This window comes from Pistacia vera, unplaced genomic scaffold (assembly GCF_008641045.1).
Source record: "Pistacia vera cultivar Batoury unplaced genomic scaffold, PisVer_v2 Contig1049, whole genome shotgun sequence".
In the NCBI taxonomy this organism is placed as follows: Eukaryota; Viridiplantae; Streptophyta; class Magnoliopsida; order Sapindales; family Anacardiaceae; genus Pistacia; species Pistacia vera.
In genome coordinates, this window is record NW_022195081.1 from 24,133 (window position 1) to 46,273 (window position 22,141).

At 37.9% G+C, this 22,141-nt stretch overlaps 1 non-coding gene across 1 annotated transcript; it reads right to left on the reverse strand.

Moving 5' to 3' along the window:
- Positions 1–21,728: 21,728 nt before the first annotated feature.
- On the reverse strand, positions 21,729–21,835 carry LOC116127668. The gene has a single exon (XR_004127628.1). It is a non-coding gene; the product is annotated as a small nucleolar RNA R71 (small nucleolar RNA).
- Between the last annotated feature and the right edge of the window lie 306 nt (positions 21,836–22,141).

A 22,141-nucleotide genomic window follows, 5' to 3' on the forward strand; every position in this document is an offset into this window, starting at 1 on the left:
TATGGCTCAGGGTAAGAGTAAGATAGTTACTAGCTTCAGAAGGCACCAGGGAAAGCTATTATAGTGTGATATGAGGACTGCGAGCCTTTGAGGCAGCCAGCCACTACTGATCTTATTAGGGAGAGGGAGTAGGAAAGGGATGTTCCCGCAGCAGCTATAGTTTCAGTTCCAAGTACAGTTAGAGATAGGGATGCTTCTTTGGCTTTGGTCCTATATCAGTAGACTGTTCGTGCTAGCAGAGGTGAATTTTCTGGCTCTGAATCGGGGTCAGAATATGATTCACCTTTTCCTATTGAGGATGAGCAGGACCGTATTTTGGGTTTCACAAATTGCACGCTAAACACTCAGGTTTCCTTTATGAGTTCTGGGAGTAGGCAATCTACTTCCTCCAACAGGTTTGCCTCGCTTGTTCTGTATAGTGAAGATCTCCAGACACCAGATGCTACCTTATCAGGATCAGTTTCCTTGCCACCTCTGGTAAAGGGGAAAGGTCGGGGAAAGCGGGGGCTTAGGCTCAAGTGATTTTTTAGCTTGTTTCTATCCCAATTCCAATGATAGGGAGTTGGAATATTAGAGGCCTTAACGGCTTCTCGAAACAATGCGCAGTGACGAATTGGATTTTTGCCTTTTCTTTGGGTTTGATTAGTTTGTTGGAGACTAAGGTTGAGCAGTCTCATCTACAGTCGGTGGTTTCGACAATTTGTCCTTCATGACAGTTTTTGTCAAATGCGACGGATTCTATTGCCTACCAAGTTCTGGTATGTTGGGATCCTTCTCTTTACTCTGTAAATAGCCTTCATTGCTCTTTTCAGGAGATTACTTGGAGGGTTACTCATGTTTCTGAGGGGTTCTCCTTTGGGATTACTTTTGTGTATGGTTCTAATGACCCTGGGAATCGCCACAATCTGTGGGATTTCCTTAGGGGTCAGTTGGCAGAGTTTGATTTGGAAGGGCTCTCGTAGCTTGTGTTGGGTGATTTTAATGCCATCTTGGGAGCCTCTGATAGAGTGGGTGGGGATCCCGCATGGTATCGTTATATGGATGATTTTGGCCAATGTATCCATGATGCTGAGTTGATTGGGGTTCCTTTTACTGGGCTTCGGTATACTTGGCATAATAGTCAGCAGGGTGATGGGATTATTTTACGGAAGCTCGATTGGGTTTTTGCATCGCTTTCTTGGTTCCTTGATCGACCGAACACAGTTTCAGAGTTTCGACCTCGGGATGTCCCAGATCATAGCTCTATGGTTATCCAGTTTGGTCCCCGCCGTGGCAAGGTACCGTCCCCTTTTAAATTTCTAAATTTTTGGGCTAATCATGCAAATTTTAAGGATATTGTTCAGGCAATTTGGGACGAGCCTATTATAGGCAATCCTATGTTCCGTCTTACGCAGAAATTGGGGTTATTGAAACAGAAGCTCAAATCTTTACATATTAGGGTTCCAACCATATCTCCAGCAGGGTAATTAAGGCCCGAGCTCAGTGGGCAACAGCCCAAGAAAATTTGGTTCGGGACCCCCTTTCTACTGAGTGTATCTTTGAGGAGAGGAACCTTGCCAACCAGTATTTCAGTTTTTGTCGAGATGAGGAGGCTTTTTTTAAGCAACGGTCTCGTGTTCAGTGGCTGAACTTAGGGGATCAGAATACTAAGTTCTTTCATAAGTCGTTGATCCATAGGCAGGCTCGGAACCGTATCCATGGTTTAACTGATGCGAATGGTACCCATATTACCGACAATCAGGGTTTAGGGCGTTTGGCGGTAGGTTTTTTTTAGGATCTTCTTGCTATCCCTACTTAACCTTAGATCGCAGAGGCTTCCAGGTATTTTTCTGGCGCATTTCTCCTGATATGATTTCTCCCTTGACTGCTCCTATCACTGATATGAGATTAGGATTGCTTTATTCTCTATCCTGAAAGATAAAGCCCTTGGTCCGAATGGATACACTTCTTTGTTTTTTAAGGAGGCATGGGATTTATTAGAACAGATTTCAGAGATGCAGTGAGACACTTTTTTTGCTACTAATGAAATGCCAAGATGTGTTAATGCCACCAGGATTGCTTTGGTTCCTAAGGTAGAGAGCCCGAGTCGTATGACGGACTTTAGATCGATATCTTGTTGTAATGTACTTTACAAGTGCATTTCTAAGGTGATAGTGAATCGGTTTAAAGTAGTGCTTCCAGATGTTATTGGGAGTTCCCAGTCGGCTTTTGTCCTGGGTCAAAGGATTTCTGATAATATTCTACTGACTTAGGAGCTTTTGCGGAATTATCATCTTGGGGGTACTTCACCTCGATGTGCCCTTAAAATTGATATTCAGATAGCTTTTGATACTGTGAGTTGGGATTTCATCCTTTTGGGACTGCGTACTGTGGGGTTTCCTGAGCGTATGGTGAGGTGGATCATGACATGTATCTCTATGCCGTATTTTTCTGTTGCCCTAAACGGAGAGCTTCACGGTTTTTTTAGGTCCTCCCCAGGTGTTAGGCAGGGGGACCCTCTTTCTCCTTACCTATTTGTGTTGGCTATGGAGGGGTTAGCTGGTATCTTTCGGGAAACCTCTCACAACCTTGGTTTTCATAATCATTGGAGGTGTAGGCAGGCAGCTATTACTCATTTGTGTTTTGCGGATGATTTGATGGTATTTTGTCGAGCAGATGCTTCCTCTGTTAGCCTGATCAAATCGGCCTTGGATTATTTTGCCAAGGTTTCTGGGTTGGTGACTAATGCAGAGAAGAGTTAGTTGTTTCTTTCTAGGGTTACAGATGAGGAGCAGATTGGGTTACAGTCTATCATGGGTTTCCAGTTGGGCCAGTTACCGGTCAGATATCTAGGGGTTCCTCTGATCTCTTCCCGGCTTCGACATTCTGATTGTAGGCCTCTGTTAGAACAAATTTTGTCTAGGATTAGGCTATGGACGTCGACATCTTTGACCTATGCAGGCCGACTACAGCTGATCAAGTCGGTGTTATTCTCTATACAGGTATATTGGTCATCCATGTTTCTTTTGCCAGCAGTTACAGTTAGACGGATTGAGAGTATTTTGGCATCATTTCTTTGGAGGGGTACTTCTTTGTCCCCTTCTGGTGCAAAGGTTGCATGGTCTTCTGTTTGCTATCTATTGAGAGAGGGTGGGCTGGGGATTAAGAGGATCCAAGATTGGAATAGAGCGGCTATTCTTAAACACGTGTGGAGACTACTTAATGATAGGTCTTCTGTATGGTCCTCTTAGGCCCGTTTGGTTCTCTTCTATGGTCAGTCCTTTTGGCATATTCGATTTACGTCTGGGGCTTCATGGGCCTAAAGGAAGATTTTACTTAGCAGGGTTTGGTGTCGGGGTCTTATTGTGACTTGTATCGGTGATGGTAGGGACACCATGTTATGGCGAGATTAATGGCTGTCGTAAGGCATATTCCGTGCCACTCTTTCATTCTCTGGCTCGTTTCTCTTAGTCAGCTTCACACCATGGATTGGCTCAACTCTCATGGTGTCATTATGTCCTCCCTGTGTGTTTTGTGCAGTTCAGCTACAAAGACCCATGACCATTTGTTTTTCAGCTGTAACTTCTCAAGTTATGTTTGGCGGGAGGTCACTACTAGGACGCTCACTACATGGCCTACTCTCTCTTGGCTCCCTCTGCTCTAGTGAGCTAGCTTGCATCTTAGACGTAAAGGTGACTTCAGACACCTTCTTTCCTGGTTGGTCCTCTCAGCCACTGTTTATTTCCTATGGTTTGAACGGAATAATAGAGTGTTTTGTCAGCACTGTAGCTCTCGCAGAGATACTATTTTAGCTATTTGTGATCTAGTCCAGGCCAAGATTTTGGGTTTAGCGCCTAAGTACGAGATCTCGACCCAACTTCGTGCGATATGGCATCTTCTTGTTTAGCTTTGCAAGGAGCCTGGGTGCTCTTTTATGCCGGTTTGTGGCTTTGTGATTTATGGCATCTTCTTGTTTTGTTTTTTGGGGAGCCTGCGTGCTCTTTTTACGCTGTTTGTGGCTTTGTGGGTTTTCCCATGTGTTTTTTTGACTAAGAATTATTAGTCATCCTCTTGGGGTATGCCCCACGCTTTTGTACATTTTTTGTCTCTTCTATAAAATACTTACCTTTTCCAAAAAAAAAATAAACCTAATGCCTTTTTCTGTTTTCAGGAGATTAGGGATTGGTGAAGTGAAACCCACGACCATATCTTTACAGCTTGCAAATAGATCCATCAAGCATCCGAGGGGTATAGTTGAAGATGTTTTGGTGAAGGTGGACAAAGTTATCTTCCCGGCGGACTTTATTATGTTAGACATGGAAGAGGATAAGGAAATGCCTCTCATTTTGGGCCGACCATTTCTGGCCATAGGAACAACCCTCATTGATGTGCAAGAAGGAAAGTTGCTATTACGGGTTCAAGATGAAACAGTAACGTTCAATGTTTTTGAAGCCATGAAATTTCCATCAGATTTGGATTCGTGTTTTAGTTAAAAGTGGTGGATAAACTATTAGTAGAGGCTATTGAAGAGAACACCCCTCAGCTACCTCTAGAAGCATGTATTGCCCAACAAAAAACAATAGAGGTAGATGAACCAGCGAAGAATGAGTGTGCTAGATTTTTGGAAGCACTTGAGCCGATTAATGAGAGCCAGGATCTAGAATTTGAGGAATTTGATTTTGAGAAAGAGAAGGAAAAGGAAAGAAATGAAGAACCTCCAAAACTTGAACTGAAGCCTTTACCGTTCCACCTCAAATATGTGTATCTTGGTGAAGCAGAAACCTTCCCAGTGATTATCAATTCAAGGTTAAGTAAAGTGGAAGAAGAGCGGTAGATTCGGCTGTTAAAGGAACATAGATCAGCCATTGGATGGACTATTTCAGATATTAGAGGCATCTCTCCATCGTTTTGTATGCATAAGATACTCATGGAAGATGATGTCAAGCCTAGGGTACAATCACAACGGAGATTGAATCCTTCGATGAAGGAAGTGGTGAGAAAGGAAATGGTGAAACTTCTAGATGCGGGCATAATTTATCATATTTTTGACAGTCCATAGGTGAGCCCAGTGCAAGTGGTTCCAAAGAAAAGGGGAATCACAGTGATAAAGAATGAAAGCAATGAATTGATACCAACCAGGACAGTCACGGGTTGGAGAGTGTGCATTAACTACCGGAAATTGAATGAAGTGACAAGGAAGGATCATTTCCCACTTCCCTTCATCGATCAAATGTTGGAGAGATTGGCAAGGCATGCTTACTATTGTTTCCTGTATGGATTTTCAAGATATAATCAGATTGCCATTGCTCTTAAAGATCAAAAAAAGACGACACTCACTTGCCCCTATGGCACCTTTGCTTATAGAAGGATGCCCTTCGGGTTGTGCAATGCACCAGTCACATTTCAGAGATGCATGCTGTCGATCTTTGGTGACATGGTGGAGCGGTTTATAGAAGTTTTCATGGATGACTTCTCTATTTTTGGTTCGTCTTTTGACAATTGCTTATCTAATCTTTCATTTGTTCTGCAGCGATGTCAAGAGATGAACTTGGTGCTCAATTGGGAGAAATGCCACTTCATGGTACAAGAAGGAATAGTGCTCGGTCACAGAATTTCAAATGATGGCATAGAAGTGGATCGAGAAAAAATAGAAGTGATTGAGAAGCTGCCACCACCTGCAAATGTTAAGGCAGTTCGGAGTTTCTTGGGGCATGTAGGGTTCTATAGACGGTTTATCAAGGATTTCTCTAAAATCTCTAAACCCCTTTGCAATTTACTAATTAAGGATGTTCCTTTTGATTTTAATAATGAATGCATGCATGCTTTTCAAACTTTTAAGAAATTGTTAGTGTTTGCACCTATTATTGCAATTCCCAATTGGGGACTACCATTTGAATTGATGTATGATGCTAGTGATTTTGCACTAGGAGTAGTATTAGGACAAAGAAAGAACAAAGTGTTGCATGTAATTCAGTATGCTAGCAAAACACTAATTGATGCACAGTTGAATTGCACCACCACTGAACAAAAGTTGTTAGCTGTGGTTTTTGCATTTTACAAATTTCGTTCATATTTGCTAGGCGCTAAGTTGATAGTCTACATGGATCATTCGGCACTCAAGCATCTTTTGGCAAAGCAAGAAGCAAAACCGAGGCTGATAAGATGGATCCCATTACTACAAAAGTTTGAGTTAGAAATCCGAGATAAAAAGGGGTCAGAAAATGTAGTGGCGGATCATTTGTCAAGGATTGAACAACCAACCCAGGGAAGTGAAGAGGAAAACCAAATCAAGGAAACCTTCCCGGATGAGAAATTGATGAGAACTGAGGAATCACCTTGGTATGCAGATATTGCAAACTACTTGTCATCGAGAGTGCTCCCAATTGGCATGACCTTCCCGCAAAAGAGGAAGTTTTTCTCAGACTTGAAGTATTATTTTTGGGAAGAACCATTTCTGTATAGACACTGTGCTGATAAGATGATACGTAGGTGTGTCCTGGAAGAGGAAATGAAGAGTATTCTATGACATTGCCATGAGAGGGAAGTGAGTGGCCATTTTGGAGGAAATAGGACAAGAGCCAAGGTCCTTCAATCTGGATTTTATTGGCCAACCCTGTTCAAAGATGCCTTCAAGATGGTTCAAGAATGTGACCAATGTCAACGGAGTGGAAATATTTCAAAGAGAGATGAGATGCCGTTGAATAATATTCTAGTTATTGAGCTGTTTGATGTGTGGAAAATTGACTTCATGGGTCTTTTCCCAAATTCTTTTGGAAGCATGTACATTTTGGTAGCGGTGGACTATGTTTCGAAATGGGTGGAAGCAATTGCATTGCCATCCAATGATGCTAGGGTGGTGGTTAACTTTGTGAGAAAGAACATTTTCTCAAGATTTAGGGTACCACGGGTAATCATCAGTGATAAGGGGTCACATTTTTGCAATAGGCAGTTAGATACGCTGTTGGGAAAATATGGAGTGAAACATAGAGTGGCTACACCATACCACCCTCAAACTAACGGGCAAGTGGAACTGTCAAATAGAGAACTTAAGGGAATTTTAGAGAAAACAATCAATGCATCTAGGAATGATTGGTCACGGAAGTTAGATAATGCATTATGGGCATACCGCATTGCATTCAAGACTCCAATTGGTATGTCTCCATTTAGGTTAGTTTATGGGAAGGCATGTCACTTGCCAGTGGAACTTGAGCATAAGGCATATTGGGCAGTCAAGCAGCTAAACATGGATTTACGAGCTGCTGGGGAGGAAAGGATACTGAATTTGAATGAACTCGTTCGTCATGAAGCATATGAGAAGCATATGAGAATGCTCGGATTTACAAGGAAAAGACCAAGAAGTGGCATGACAAGTATATCAAGAAGAAAAACTTTGAATTGGGTCAGAAAGTTTTGTTGTATAATTCTAGACTTAGGCTTTTTCCTAGAAAACTTAAGTCTAGATGGTCCGAACCTTCATTTTTACAAGTGTTTACCCATACGGGGTGGTAGAGGTGTCACATGAAGAAAATGGCACATTTAAGGTCAATGGACATAGATTGAAGCCATACATTGATGGGCTAATGAGTTGAAAGTCATTTCCCATCCAACTTGACATCCCGACATGAGGACTTGAGAAAGTTGAGCTTCCGACTATAAACAAGCGCTTCTTGGGAGGCAACCCAAGTGTTTTAATTTGTTTGTCATTTGTTTAGTTGTCTGATAAGTGCTTGAAAATACACTTATACTTAGTGGTTTATAGGTATCATTTGTGGGAAATTAAGAATAATTCGCATGAATTAACTTAATTATTTCATAAAAGCCCTTTTCGGGATCACGGGTATTTTTGTTGTGTTTTCAGGAAATAAGGCTCAAAAATAATATTCGGATGAGAGATGATGTTGGCGAGAGAATTTTTGATGACTGGAAACAAACGGATCGAGAATCGGAGTTGAATTGAAGAAGTTATGGAAGTTGAAGTAAAGAGAACATTCTAGATTACGTTCCAGCTAGAGCATGCCTCAGTATTTTGATAATATCATGAGTTGTAGGACTCGTATTAAGACGACTCTTAGACTGTTATAAAGATAATTCAAAGGCCTACATTTCATATGTTTACCACTTTTCCAAATTTCATCGTTATCAAGTTCAAAAATCACCATCTCTGAAGAACAGTGGAATGATGTAGGAAGAAGACCTGTAGCCATGGCACACTTTTTCCAGTGGCTACTATGCCGCAGCATAGTGCCACAACACAGTCACGACAGCTGGGAACTTCTCCTCCGTTTTTGACTAGGAAAATAGGGTTTTAAGTGTCCTAAACTAACTAGAATTAAGGAAAACAAAACCCTAACCCTTGTGGGATATAAATAGAAGTCTTTTAGCATTATTTTAGAAGAATTAATTTAGAGATAAAAAAAGAGAGAACAAAGATTATTCAAGAACTGAAGAAAAAGGGAGATTAAAGAAGGCTTGGAGAAGAAGAATTGGAGGAGATCATCATCAACTTCATTAATCCAACCAAGTTTCACTAAGTTTTTCTTCTTCTTTGTTATCATTATTTGTTATGAATAATACAATGATGTTCTCATATTTATTCATGAAGAACTAATTCTTTTGTGATTGAGGGTGATTTCAAAACCCTAGACATGTCTTGTGATTAATAAAATATGTATCTATTTATCTTTTGATCCCTCTTGGTTATGTGATTATTTCTCTGTGAATAGGGTTTAGATAGATTGTCTTAATTGTTTAAGTGCGCAATTAAATAGTTAGGATTAATTTATTAAGGACAATTAGGTTGTTTAGTACGGAATCGCTTGTTAACCTAAATAAAATAGTGGTAACGTGTATGCCTGCATACATGGGGAGTAATCACTCAAGATAAATAAACCACCATATGAGTTAGCCTTGATTCAGTAGGTCTCTCACAAATTAAGCTTTATTACTTTGAATCTAGAGATCGTATCCTAGGTTATCTAATAAATAGGGAATTGGGTTAAACCGTGTCTAATCCAACGACTCAGTAAGGGAGATAGAACTTATCAATGTATGGTATTTTCTGAGTTGATGTGATCAAAAGGGTAGAAAGTTAAAGAGTGCTTTTATATTTTTTATTCATGTCTAGTGCTAGCGAATAAACCTTCAATCTAGTTTCGCTTATTTATCTCTTCGTGATTGTTCATGTTTTACTTTGTTTAATTTTGGCTTGATAGTTTTTTGGTGTTTTTTATAATTCGTGACAAACCCTGTTAGAAGTAGATAATTAATTAAGTTCACAAACCTCTGCGGGAAAGACCCTTTGTAAAACCCCCCTCCAGTCAGGTATCCTCGAATGTCCCTCAATGAGAATCCGAGGATACATGTTTGGAGAACGAGTTGTATTAGAAAAAAACAACCTGTGTAGGGATAATAATATCCGAAACATGCATATAAAATATCATGCAGGATCCAAACATATAATTTCAAAACTTTACGAATTTATCCGTAAAATTACACAATCGAAACATATTTATACGGTGAAATATTCCAAAAGGTGTTTCACAAATATTTATCATTTACATTATTTACATCAAGATAAAGATATCGAGTGACAATAAATCATCTTCCTCACATTTGCCCCACTGTCTCTAAACACCTTCGCTTCTGGCCTACCTGTATGCAATCAACAATAAAAGGGTGAGCGCTAATCGCTCAGTAAGGAATGATCCGTTTCATTCTAAATGTGCTATTTGACCTTTATATATTGTTAACACATCACTTATCTTTACATCTAGGGATACTTCCCCTTTTATTTTTTTATTCTATTCATATGTCTTTCTCATTTCATCCCTAGATGCATACACATAAAAATAAGTATGTAAACACAGTATACGCACATTAGTCATGATATAACATCTAAATATCATCTACATGAGTTAAATCATCTCATGATGTAAATAACATCATAACTCATGTAGTGCAACTAAATGCTATGAAGCATTTACGTGTAGCCGATCGGACTTTTCTTAGCGTCTTAAGCACTTCATATCATCTAGCTCAAATTCATAGAGCTCATATCCGAGACGCGTGCTTACGCGTTATTTAACATCTAAAGCATATATTCATCTTTCCTCAACCGGTATACAAGGATATGCTTACACGTTTCCCATTATGTCTATATGCATCTCTAACATCTTATGGCATGTAAATACATATTTTGGTGAGCTTAATACTTTTAATTCATCTATGGATTACAATCCATTTACATTAACTCTTGCTCACATACATCATCTTAAAACATGTATTACATTGCATCTCATGCCATTTCATAACATTAATCATGCTATGACATCATGAACATGTATATCTTTCAAAGATCATCTAAATAATGGGTAAACCTTAGTACATGGCATAATTACAATAATACATTAATAATCAATTAATAATCATAAGAATTGATCATGTTAAATCTTAAACTTTAATAACCAGTTTATACTTCAGGCCATTTTCCATCCATTCTAAAACGAATTGGCTCTTTCCATAAACATAAAAGTTATAGGTCTTTTTAGCTTTTAATGCTTCAGAAATCATTCATTTCAATTTTATAACTAAGTTATGGTCAAAATACTGAAGCAGGTTAACATAACCCCTAAGCTTACAAAATCCGAATTTTATATTAACTATGCCACATCAATTCCTATTGAAATTAACACAATAGGTCAACTTATGGATCAAATAAAAGCCCTTAATAGTCTTTAACATCTTAAGGAAGTATAAATCTCATTCCCATAATCATCTATTATGTATAAAATTGTAAGCTAATTCAAGCTAATGCAAACACACACCTCAACACTTCTAATAGCAACCATTCAACACCAGTGGCCTCCCCTACTACAAGTTTGCCACAATCAGCCTCCACACTTCATTTTTTCAATCAGACATAGCAACATAAAACATAAATGCAAGAACGTCATGTATAATGAATTCAAGGCAATAAGTAGAATAAATGAGTTCAACTACACTTGCCATCAACTAATTCTATGCCTTAAAGCTTTAATTTAAGGTTTCATAAAAATCTACAAACCCTAGCATAAACCCTAAAGTCATGGGAGGTTCTTCCTTACCTTTTTAAAGACTTCCTCCAACAAATCCTTTGCCTTTGACTTCTTTTACACCTTAATCCTACATATATAACATTATACCTCAACATCTACTTCAAATCTTCAAATCACATCAAAACTAAAGTTTTTAATCCTTACCTTAAACCCTTCAAATTGAAGATCCAAGGCTCCTATCTTGTTCTCCTTGAAAAATTATGCAAAACTCCTTGAAAACCTAGAGAAAGAAAGCTTGTTTCATGGAAGATTTGAGAGAAAATGGAAGAAATGTTGAAGAAAGGCTCTCTCCTTTGGCTTGAACGAATTTCATCTCATTTATAGGAAAATATTTCATTTATTTTCCAAAATTATGCAATTGGCCCAATTATTTTAATTGTATAACTCATAAGTCCTTAATTCTTCATATAAGGGCATTTTGGTCATTTCACACTAGACATAATTATTACTTAATTAATGCCATTAAATGCAATGAAGCCTACTCATCCTTGACTTTTTCAATGCTTATCCATAGGAAAAATGACCAATTAACCCCTAATAAATTTCAATGGATAATTGATTCATACCGTTCCAAATGAATCGACTATTTTGCCCTTAGTTATGTTTTATGCTTTTTAACATAAAAGTAACATCTAAAGGACTATTTTAAGTTAAGAACATACCTTTGACATCTTGGGTATTACACCCTTACTTGCTCTTTGCTACTACACGACTTTGCATTATAATTTAGTGAGGTAAAATTAGGTGTTGCATTTGCACGCATCATTGTCTCATGATTTAGAATATTTTTGATTTCGTGTGTTTTTGGGTGTTTCAGGTGAATTATCGTATTTAGGCGAAAAAAAGGAAATACTTCCAGTTTTCACCGCGGTGTAGCATATTTTTCGCCGCAGCGAGATACATTTTTACAAGAAGAGGAATTCGAAAAGTCCCAGACTTCGCCGAGGCGATGTGCTCTCTAGAATTTTTCGCCACGGTAGAAAGGATAAAGCGAAATTGAACTAAGGGAATTTCGCCGCGGCACTGTAGGCTTTGGAAATTTTCACCGCGACAAAAAATTTTTCTTCGCCGCGGCATCGACTTTGTTTGAAATTGTGTAATGAACGAAGAACTTCGCCACAGCGAAAACTGCTTTATATAAATAAGACATCGCGACTCTTCATTTTCGCGAAAAAGTTCAAAACCCATCCAAGAGCCAAACACTTCAACCTTCAATCCAAAGGTTCTCCAGTGAATTTCCATCATTTTTCATCATTCCCTAACACTCACAAACACTAAACCAGCTCATTTTAACGAAGATTTCAGTGAAAAATTGAAGAAATTTTATGAAACCCTTGGTTTCAAAAATTTGGGGATCTTGCAATCTAGGCCAAATTTGGTGAACTTGGTGGTGCATACATCTTGGGATTGGTAAGATTTCAAGTTCTCCAACCTTTGAATTGATCAATTTTGATTATTTAAGTGATTGAATTTGAGATTTTGATGGATTGCGTGGAGTTGTGATTGTTAGTGAATTTTGTGATTTGATTTTGACTAAAGAAGTATTGATCTTGATTTGTGTGGTGTTGAGGAGGTTAGATGTTCGAATTGGGAGTGTTTTGTTGAGTTTGGAAGCAGAGTGAATTTGGGGGTCTAGGTGCTAAAATTTTGAAACTTTGGTATATTTGCTGGATTGATTGTGGTCGGTAGCAAGGTGTTAGGAAACGATCCATATACGCAGCGGAAAACAAAAATCATAATACAAGGATCGCTCCAAAGAGCCAAGATCAAAGGTATAATTTTACAGTTTATATTAAAGTAGAAATCTGTAGAAAAATTAATCATGAGTTTAGAAAACATACGCACATTTAGAGGCTCCTCCAAATTTGTCTTTGAAAGTTTTTGCTACCGACCCAAGTGTAGGATAGAACCGACGTAGTCCACACGAAGACAATCACAAAAAACTAAGGAGGGATTTGCTAGATCCTCCTTAGCCTTAAGAATCAAGAAGAAATGAAGAGTGTTTGATTTTAGGCAAAAACCAATACTGGCGTGGGAGAGAGTTTAGGGCTGTGTGTTTTTCTCTTTGACAATGAAATGAAATAATGAATGACTTAACTTTTCTCTCAATTAAACTCTTCTTTTATAGTAAAATTTAATTGCCCTATTCCCATACGGAATAGGCTTAGGCTCCAACCCAAACACCTCATGTTTCCAAACACTCCAATTAGATATTTATTTTAATTCATCATTATCTTCAATTAAAATCAATTAATATATATTTAATATATATATATTACCATTTAATAATAATGATAATTTATTTAAATATATGCTAACACATATTTAAATGTAATTTCACTTATTTAATTTTTCTAACAAATTAAATAAAAGGCTACGATCTCAGCAAATTTAATTGCACTGTGAAATTACCAAAATACCCTTTCGCCCAAAAAGACGAAAACGCCCTTCTTACTTCCTAAGTCTTAAATTATCTTCTATGTATGTGACCCATAGGCTCCTCATCATACCGGCAGTGTATAGTATCGCGATTAACACCAATTAATCGTCTCACTATACACAGACCAAGATTGGCTCCTAGCAAGGCATCATGGCCACCCGATAGATTCAGATTCAGCAAAGTACCTATCAACGATATGGTTACCGTACAATTCAATCCTTTCATCATACGTTATCTCGACGAGATGAAGGCACAGAAATAGTGTCAACCTTCAGTTATTCTCGATATTATGTATTCAGTTTCTGGACCAATAACCTGTATTATAAATTGGATAGAGCATGTAACACCCATACGGAGGTATGTAATTTAATTTATGTTTTTATAGCCCTTAGTTGATTTTGGTTAAAGTTATTTTGAGAGAATGTGAAGAAAATGCCTTAAACTTGTATTAAGGGTAAAATGGTCTTTTCACTCAAAATTAGTTGAAATTGTGGGGAGTGAAAAGAGATAGAATTTCATGGAGAATGGAATGAAAATGAGGGCATTATGGTAATTGACTAAGGGACATAGATGAAATTTTCAAGAAAGTGTAAGGGCAAAATGGGAAAGTATGTTTATAAAATAAGATATTAAGGGTTTGAAACCCTTATTTCTCTCCTTCCACCGCCACTTTCCTTCTCCGTTTTCTCTCAAAATTTCACTCACTTTTCCAAGGATTTTTTAGGGCTTTTGAGTGGATTTTAATAAGGTTTTGATCCTAGGCAACAAAAGGTAAGAATTCTTGCTCTATATATAAGATTTATTTGTGTAGAAGTTGAATTCTTATCAAGTTTATGCGTAGGGTTAAGAGAAGGGTTGAATCCAACAAGAGTGGAGAGCTTTAGTGGAGACTACTCAAGTATAAAGTAAGTAAATTCCACTCAAACTCCAACTCAAGTTAAGGTTTAAGAAATCAATTGAGTAGAGATTTCTTTAAGCATGTATATGTTATGATTGTTGAGAAATTGAGATGAGATTGATGATTATTTATACTTGTTGTTGGATAAATTTGAGTATGAGAAGTGTTTTTGATTGTACGATGATGGGTTGAAATTGGAAGAGTTTAAGAAAATTTTTGGGAGTGTTTTGCCGTGTAGGGATTGTGATGATACATGGGAGTTTTCTCTAATTTTGGATGGTTTAAGAAACAAATAGAATTATAGTTAAAGTAGAGTTTGTATATGCACATTTATTGTCTGATGAAATGCCTAAGAGAAGTATGAGTAGGAGTAGAAACCTTAATTTTATGCAACATTGCATATTTGCATTTCATGGGTGCATTTAAGTAAGAATTCCAAGCATGAGCCATCCATATGCATATATTTGTATATATGTAGTACTTAAGAAAGAATAAAGAATTTTAAGAATAAAACACTCTAAGAATAAAAAGAAAGAAAGAAATAGCACTAAAGAATTAAAGAAAGAAAAAGTGTTAAAGAAGAGAAAAGAATAGGTTGTTGTGATGGGGAACCGTGAGTGCTAAGAAGAAATTCCCACATACACGCCACCTTAATTGAGTGGCATAAGAAGAAGAAGAATTGTACGACCCGTAAGAGCGTATGTGGATAAGGGTTGTACCAAGAAGAATTCCTACATGCATGCCACCTTAATTGAGTGGCCTAAAAAGAAAGAAAGAATTTGTACGGTCCGCAAGAGAGCATGTAGATGAGGACTTTACTCACTCACACGGCCAAGGTTTTGAATCCATGCATCAACCGAGTCCGATCGGCAAAGAATAAGAAAAGAAAGAAAAAGAAAGAATAAGAATAAGCAAAGAAAAGAAAAGAAAACAAGAAAGAAAAGAGAAGCTTGAGCAAGAAAGACAAGAAAGAAAAGAAAAGAAAAGAAATAGAAAGAAGAAAGAAAATGCATTTTTATGCATTATTGCACATGCATTTCATTCTTGCATATTACCATGTATCTCATCATGGTTAGAAAGAATAGAAAGAATAGAAAGAATAGGAAGAAAGAAAGAAAGAACAGAGAGAAGGGAAGAATAGCGAGAATTAGGAAGAAAGAAAGAACAGTAAGAATGAGAAACAGAGAAAGAAAAGAGAAAAAAAGAAGAAGAGAATTAAGTAAGGAAAGAACCAAAGAAGGAGCAGAGATAAGGGATTTACTTATTGAGCATTTTTGTGCTCACCCCATTGTTTTTCAATGTTTTGCAAGAAATAGGTGAGCAGCGGTCGGAAGGAAGTCGACAAGCGGAGAGAATTGGCATTACTATCCACCGTTGCTAAAGTTTTTGTATTTGTTATTTTGGTATATATAAAGAATTATATTTTATAAGTAAAGAAAAATTTAGGCCCAACTATTTTTCATATGCTAAGTATGTATGTTTTTATTGTATATGTTCTAAAGTATACTAGTAGAAAGAAGTCATTACATTTTTTGTATTAGAGCAAAGATTTTGGGATTTGACAGTGTGCCACTCTCACCGCCACGACGTTCCGTAGCCGACCGTTGTAAGTTAAATTTTCTTTCCTTACTTAAATTGTTGCACGAGTTGATTAAATGTGCTTGTTTTGTAGATGAGACATAGAACCCAAGCAAGTGGTAAGAAAACAGTGAGTACATGGGAAACTTCTAACCCACCAGAACCTACTCCCCCTACCCTTGATGAAGCTAGAATCTAGGGAATTGTACAACAAGTCTTAGTGGAAAGATAGGGGAGAGTTGAACCAGAAAAAATTGAAACCCCCGTTCAAATACCGCCTACTAGAGGGGAAAGAGAAAGGCCGGTACCTCAGATAGTACAGACTTGGATTGAACCGATTTATGGGCTTCCAAGTCAACATCAGCCATCAGAATTTAAGGGTACAACGGACGCTTTAGTGGCAAAAGAATGGTTTAGGTCCGTTGAGCGTACGACAGCACTGTTTCTTATGACGGACAGGGAGAAGATCCGGTATGCCAGTTTCTTGTTTCGAGATGATACCCAAATTTGGTGGGAATTGATGGAAGACACTCATGATGTTCCTGTGATGACCTGGGGCGAGTTTAGAAGATTGTTTGATGTTGAGTACAGAACAATGGATCGGGTACATGAAAAGTTCAAGTACAGTGAAAGAGTATTCTATGAGGTTTAATTCTCTTGCCATGTTTGCACTTGGAATAGTCAATACCCCAGAATTGAGAAGAGATAAGTTTGTCCATAGGTTGAAGCCAGAGATAGCCTAGGATGTAATGACAGGAGCTGAGCCCCTTAGAACCTATAGTGAAGCTTTAGAGAGAGCTTTAAGGGCATAAATTTTTGTAAACAAGCTCACCCCAATGGGACCAAGTGAACCATCACCCGCTCCACAAAGAGAAAGATTTGAGAGTGCAAGAAATAGAAAAGTGAAGAATAAGTAGAAGTTTCAGCCAAAGAAGAATAGCAAAGATTGGCAGAATAAACGGCTGAGAACAGTGGAGTTTCCCCTATGTCCTAAATATGGGAAGACTCGTTCAAAAGAGTGTCTAAGACAGTTGGGCCGTAATGTGTGTTATCGATGCCAGGAGCCAGGGCATCTGATGAAAGATTGTAAAGCTCCTCTTCCATCTACATCACAGAATTCCAAAGGCACTAATGCCAGGGTGTTTACCGTAGCACAAGGTGAAGCAGATGCCAATCCATCAGTTGTTACTGGTAAGTTATTATTTAATGCAGTTCCTCTTTATGCTTTAATTGATTCTGGAGCCACTCATTCATTTATATCTTATGGGATGATGGAAAGATTAGGTTTGAAACTTACTAGAGTGAGTCGACCCATTAAGATAGAGTTACCTGATGGGGTTAGTGTTGTGACCCATGAGATGTTGTCAAGAGAGTCTGTGGTGATCCATGGTCAGGAGTTAGCAGTTGATTTAATACTATTTGATATGCCTGACGTTGATGTGATTTTGGGTATGGATTTCCTAGGGAGGTATGGAGTACAAATTGACTGTCGGAAGAAGAAAGCGAGATTTAATCTTGACAGTGGAGATAAGTTTAGTTTCGGAGAGGGCCATCAGTTGAGTATGTTGATTAATAGCATGAAGGCTAGAAAGATGCTAAGAAAATGGTGTTTTAGGTATATAGCCCATGTGGTGTAGAGTAGAGATGTCCCACAACCAGAATTGCAAAGTGTGCCGGTAGTCCGGGAATTTCTAGATGTATTTTCGGAAGACTTACCGGGTTTGCCTCCTAAAAGAGAAGTTGAGTTTAGTATTGTACTGGCATCAGGGACAACACCGATATCTAAAGCCCCTTACCAAATGGCCCCAGCCGAGCTTCAGGAATTGAAGAAGCAACTCCAAGAGCTCCTAGATATAGGTTTTATCCGACCAAGTCATTCTCCCCGGGGAGCTCCAATTTTGTTTGTAAAGAAGAAAGACGAGTCATTACAGATGTGTATTGATTACAGAGAGTTGAATAAAGTGACAGTGAAGAATAAATACCCGTTGCCTCGGATAGATGATCTTTTTGATCAGTTAAAGGGTACAGTAGTATTTTCCAAGATTGATTTGAGGTCAGGTTATCATCAGGCAAAAGTGGCAGAACAAGATGTAACTAAGACTGTCTTTCAGACAAGATATGGGCATTATGAATTTGTGGTGATGCCTTTTAGGTTAACTAATGCCCCAGCAGTCTTTATGGACTTAATGAACCAGGTGTTTCATGATTGTCTGGATCAGTTTATAGTGGTATTTATTGATGACATCTTGCTGTATTCGAAGTCGAGAGAAGAGCATGAGGAACACTTAAGATTTGTACGGTAACGATTGAAAGAAAAGAAGTTGTATGCCAAGTTTTCTAAATGTGAGTTCTGGCTTGATCAAGTGATATTTCTAGGCCATACTATTTCTAGCGAGGGGATTTCAGTGGATCCTAGTAAAGTAAAGGCAATCCTAGAATGGCAAAGGCTGAAACAGTAAAAGAAGTCAGGAGTTTCTTGGGACTAGCTAGTTACTACCGCCGGTTTATGGCAGGGTTTGCCTAGTTGGCTAAGCCATTGACAGCTCTTACCAAACAGAGAGTTCCTTTTATATGGTCAGTTGCCTATGAAGAGAGTTTTCAAGAGTTGAAGAGAAGATTAACGACAGCTCCCATGTTAGTGTTACCACAGGAGGGTGTAGATTATGACATTTATACAAATGTCTTATTGTAGGGACTTGGTGCCGTATTGATGCAGTTAGGTAAGGTTATAGCTTATGCTTCTTGTCAATTGAAAGAGTATGAAACAAGATACCCTACACATGATTTAGAATTGGCAGCAATAGTCTTTGCCTTGAAGATTTGGAGACATTACCTTTATGGTGCCAAGAGTAATATCTACACCGACCATAAGAGTTTAAAGTATTTCTTTACTCAAAAGGAGTTGAATATGAGACAGAGAAGATGGCTAGAGCTGGTTAAAGATCATGAGTGTGAGATTAAGTATCAGCTAGGGAATGCTAATGTAGTAGCCAATGCTTTGAGCAGAAAAGCTTATTTATCCCGACTCACAAGACAGAAAGAGTTAATAGAACAGTTGTGTAAAGAGCAGATTGAGGTCATAGCAGGAAGGATTGCCAGGTTAGAGGTTCAGTCTACCTTACTAGAAGAAATTAAAGAAAAGCAACTAATCGATGAGTGGTGTCAGAAAATAGTTCAGCGGGTGCATGAGGGCAAGACATCAGAGTTTCAGTTGTTGGATGATGTCCTCCGTTTTAGGAGTCGGTTGTGTATTCCTCAAGATAATGAGTTGAGAAAGAGAATCCTTATAGAGGCTCATGACACACCGTACACTGCTCATCCTGGAGCAACCAAGATGTATCAAGATTTAAAGAAAGGCTACTGGTGGCCAGGTATGGAGAAAGATATTGTAGAGTTTGTAGCTAAATGCCTGATTTGTCAGCAAGTGAAAGCAGAACACCAACGACCATCAGGGTTGCTTCAGCCACTTAGTATTCTTGAATGGAAATGGGAGAGTATCTCGATGGATTTTATTACAGGTCTCCCTAGAGTGCAAAAAGGATAAAATGCTATATGGGTAATTATAGACACATTGACTAAATCAGCCTATTTTCTTCCAGTAAAGGAGAGTACCACTTCAGATCAATTGGCCCAGATGTATATTAAAGAGATAGTAAGACTTCATGGTGTACCTGATAATCATGTTTTACACTATGATTTTGAATTGAATTTTGATAGGATTTAGGATACTTTTCATACAATTTGGGCCATAATTGCTACCTAATTCTATTAATTTGTCTTTGCAGGCCTAAACGATGATTTTGAGCATAAATGATAGTTTTGAGCGTAAATTGTGTAACTTGAGCTTGGAAACTCAGAATGACCTCAATTTAGAAGTTTTGGAAAGCTAAGAAGAAGAACTACAACGTTCATGTTTTGGGTTTTTCCTAATTCTGATTGGACAAGGGTGAAAACTTGGCTTGAAGTCGTGAAAAGTACGCTGGGAACTGAAGAAAAACGTCTTTGGACATGCTTCCGTATTTCTGCCATAACTTGAGGTGTAGACCTCTGATTATGCTGATTCTTGAAGACCAGAGAGATAATTGAAAGGGGCTACAATTCATATGTTTAACACTTTTTCAGATTCAGACTCTATCATGCTCAAATTTGGCCCGAAAGTCTTCACCACGGTGAAACCTGCATCAACTGTAAAAATAAAACGACGCGTTTTGGCTTGCTAGGGCTTGATCCTTAAGTGAGAGAGGTATACATTAGAGCAAAAAGGAAGAGAAAAGGGGCTTCGTTCGTCATCTGGGAGGCAGCTCATGGAAGGAGAAGATTATTGAAGATTTGGGCTTCAAATTAGAGAAGATTTCTCCATCTTTTGCTTGTTTTTCAATGATGAATCTTGATTCAGTTGGTTTTTGTTATTTTATTTCGTTATTGAGTATGAACTGAGTTGTTTAGCTAGGGTTTGATGTAACCTTGATACAATGATTCAAATTTATATGAATTGATTTACTTTGAGTTTTAATTTCATGATTGAGTGTTTATCTCTTTGCTTAATGACTTTTGGATGCTTGATCACCATTCAAATGTGTGTTGTTCATAATGAGACTGAGAAGTGATTTGTGATTGTGCCTCTTGGGATAAATACCCTAGGTTAAGCAAATGCTAGAGATAGGTTTAGCGATCTATGAAATCTAGATAGAATTCCATAAAGCTTAAAAGACTTTGAACTATTAATCTTCAATTTTTTGGGTGCGGAAGCTTAATAGGGATAAGTAGGGAAATGTAGCCTGAGAAGGTATGTTTTACAACTTAGGGAATTCGATTTTCAATCAAGAAATTAGAATTTGGGTAATAGATTCTATGATTTGGATTAGCGTATCTAGGTGAAATCAACACCCTAGCATTTTTTAGCATTGTTTAAGTAGTTAAGTTGTTGGGTTTTGCTTTAATTTCATTATCATTCATTCATATTTTGTTAATTTGTATTTACTTTGTTAATTTTCCATCAATCCAATTTATTATTGCTTCAATTAGGACTTAAACTAGAGAAATCGGTACTTAGTAACACTATCCTCGTGGGAACGATACTCTACTTATCACTTTATTACTTGTGCGACTAGTATACTTGCTACATATTGCATGTTGTGGGAAACACGCATCAAGTTTTCGGCGCCGTTGCCGGGGATAGTTGATTATTAATATTGATAGTATCTAGTGTAGCGCTAAATTGAAGCTTTAATTTCATATTTGTAGTTAATCGTAAATATTGTATAGTCTTAAGCTTGAGTTCTTTTCTTTGTAGTTTCTTAATTTTTATTTTTATTTTTTAGTTAAGCTTAATTAACTATTTCTTGTAGTGCATGTGGAGATCATGGTAGAAGTGCATAGAACGTTGAGGGATTATGTCATACCAAAGATGTAAGAATGTAATTATGGTATTGCAAGGCCACCTGTTGCAGTGAACTTTGAGATTAAGCCGACAATAATTCAGATTATCCAACAATCAGTCCAATTTGGTGGAAATTCATATGAGGATCCAATTTTGCATATCGCTAGCTTTCTAGAGATATGTGACACATTCAAGGTTAATGGAATGACTGATGATGCAATTAGGCTGAGATTGTTCTCATTTTCACTAAGAGATAAGGCAAAAGGTTGGCTCATGTCACACCCAGTTGGGACAATCACCACATGGGATGGATTAGCTCAAAAGTTTCTTGCAAAATACTTCCCACCAGAGAAGACGACAAAAATGAGAAACAACATTATCTCTTTCATGCAAGGCAATGATGAATCACTCTATGAAGCTTAGGAGAGGTACACAGAGTTGTTAAGGAAATGTCCACATCATGGTCTACCGCTTTGGATACAAGTCCAAACATTTCACAATGGGTTGCTACCAAATATTCAAACTATGGTAGATGTGGCATCAGGCGGAGCCTTAAATAACAAGACCCTAGAAGATGCTTATGAATTACTTGATCTGATGGCCAACAATAATACCAAAGACCTAATGAGAGAGCAATGCCGAAGAGAACAATGGGTCTACATGAAGTCGATGTGTTCGCCACATTATCTGCACAAATTGCATCACTTGAAAGCCAATTGGGAGGTATGAATGTAACTTCTATTCACTCACCTTTTATAACTTGTGAATTTTGT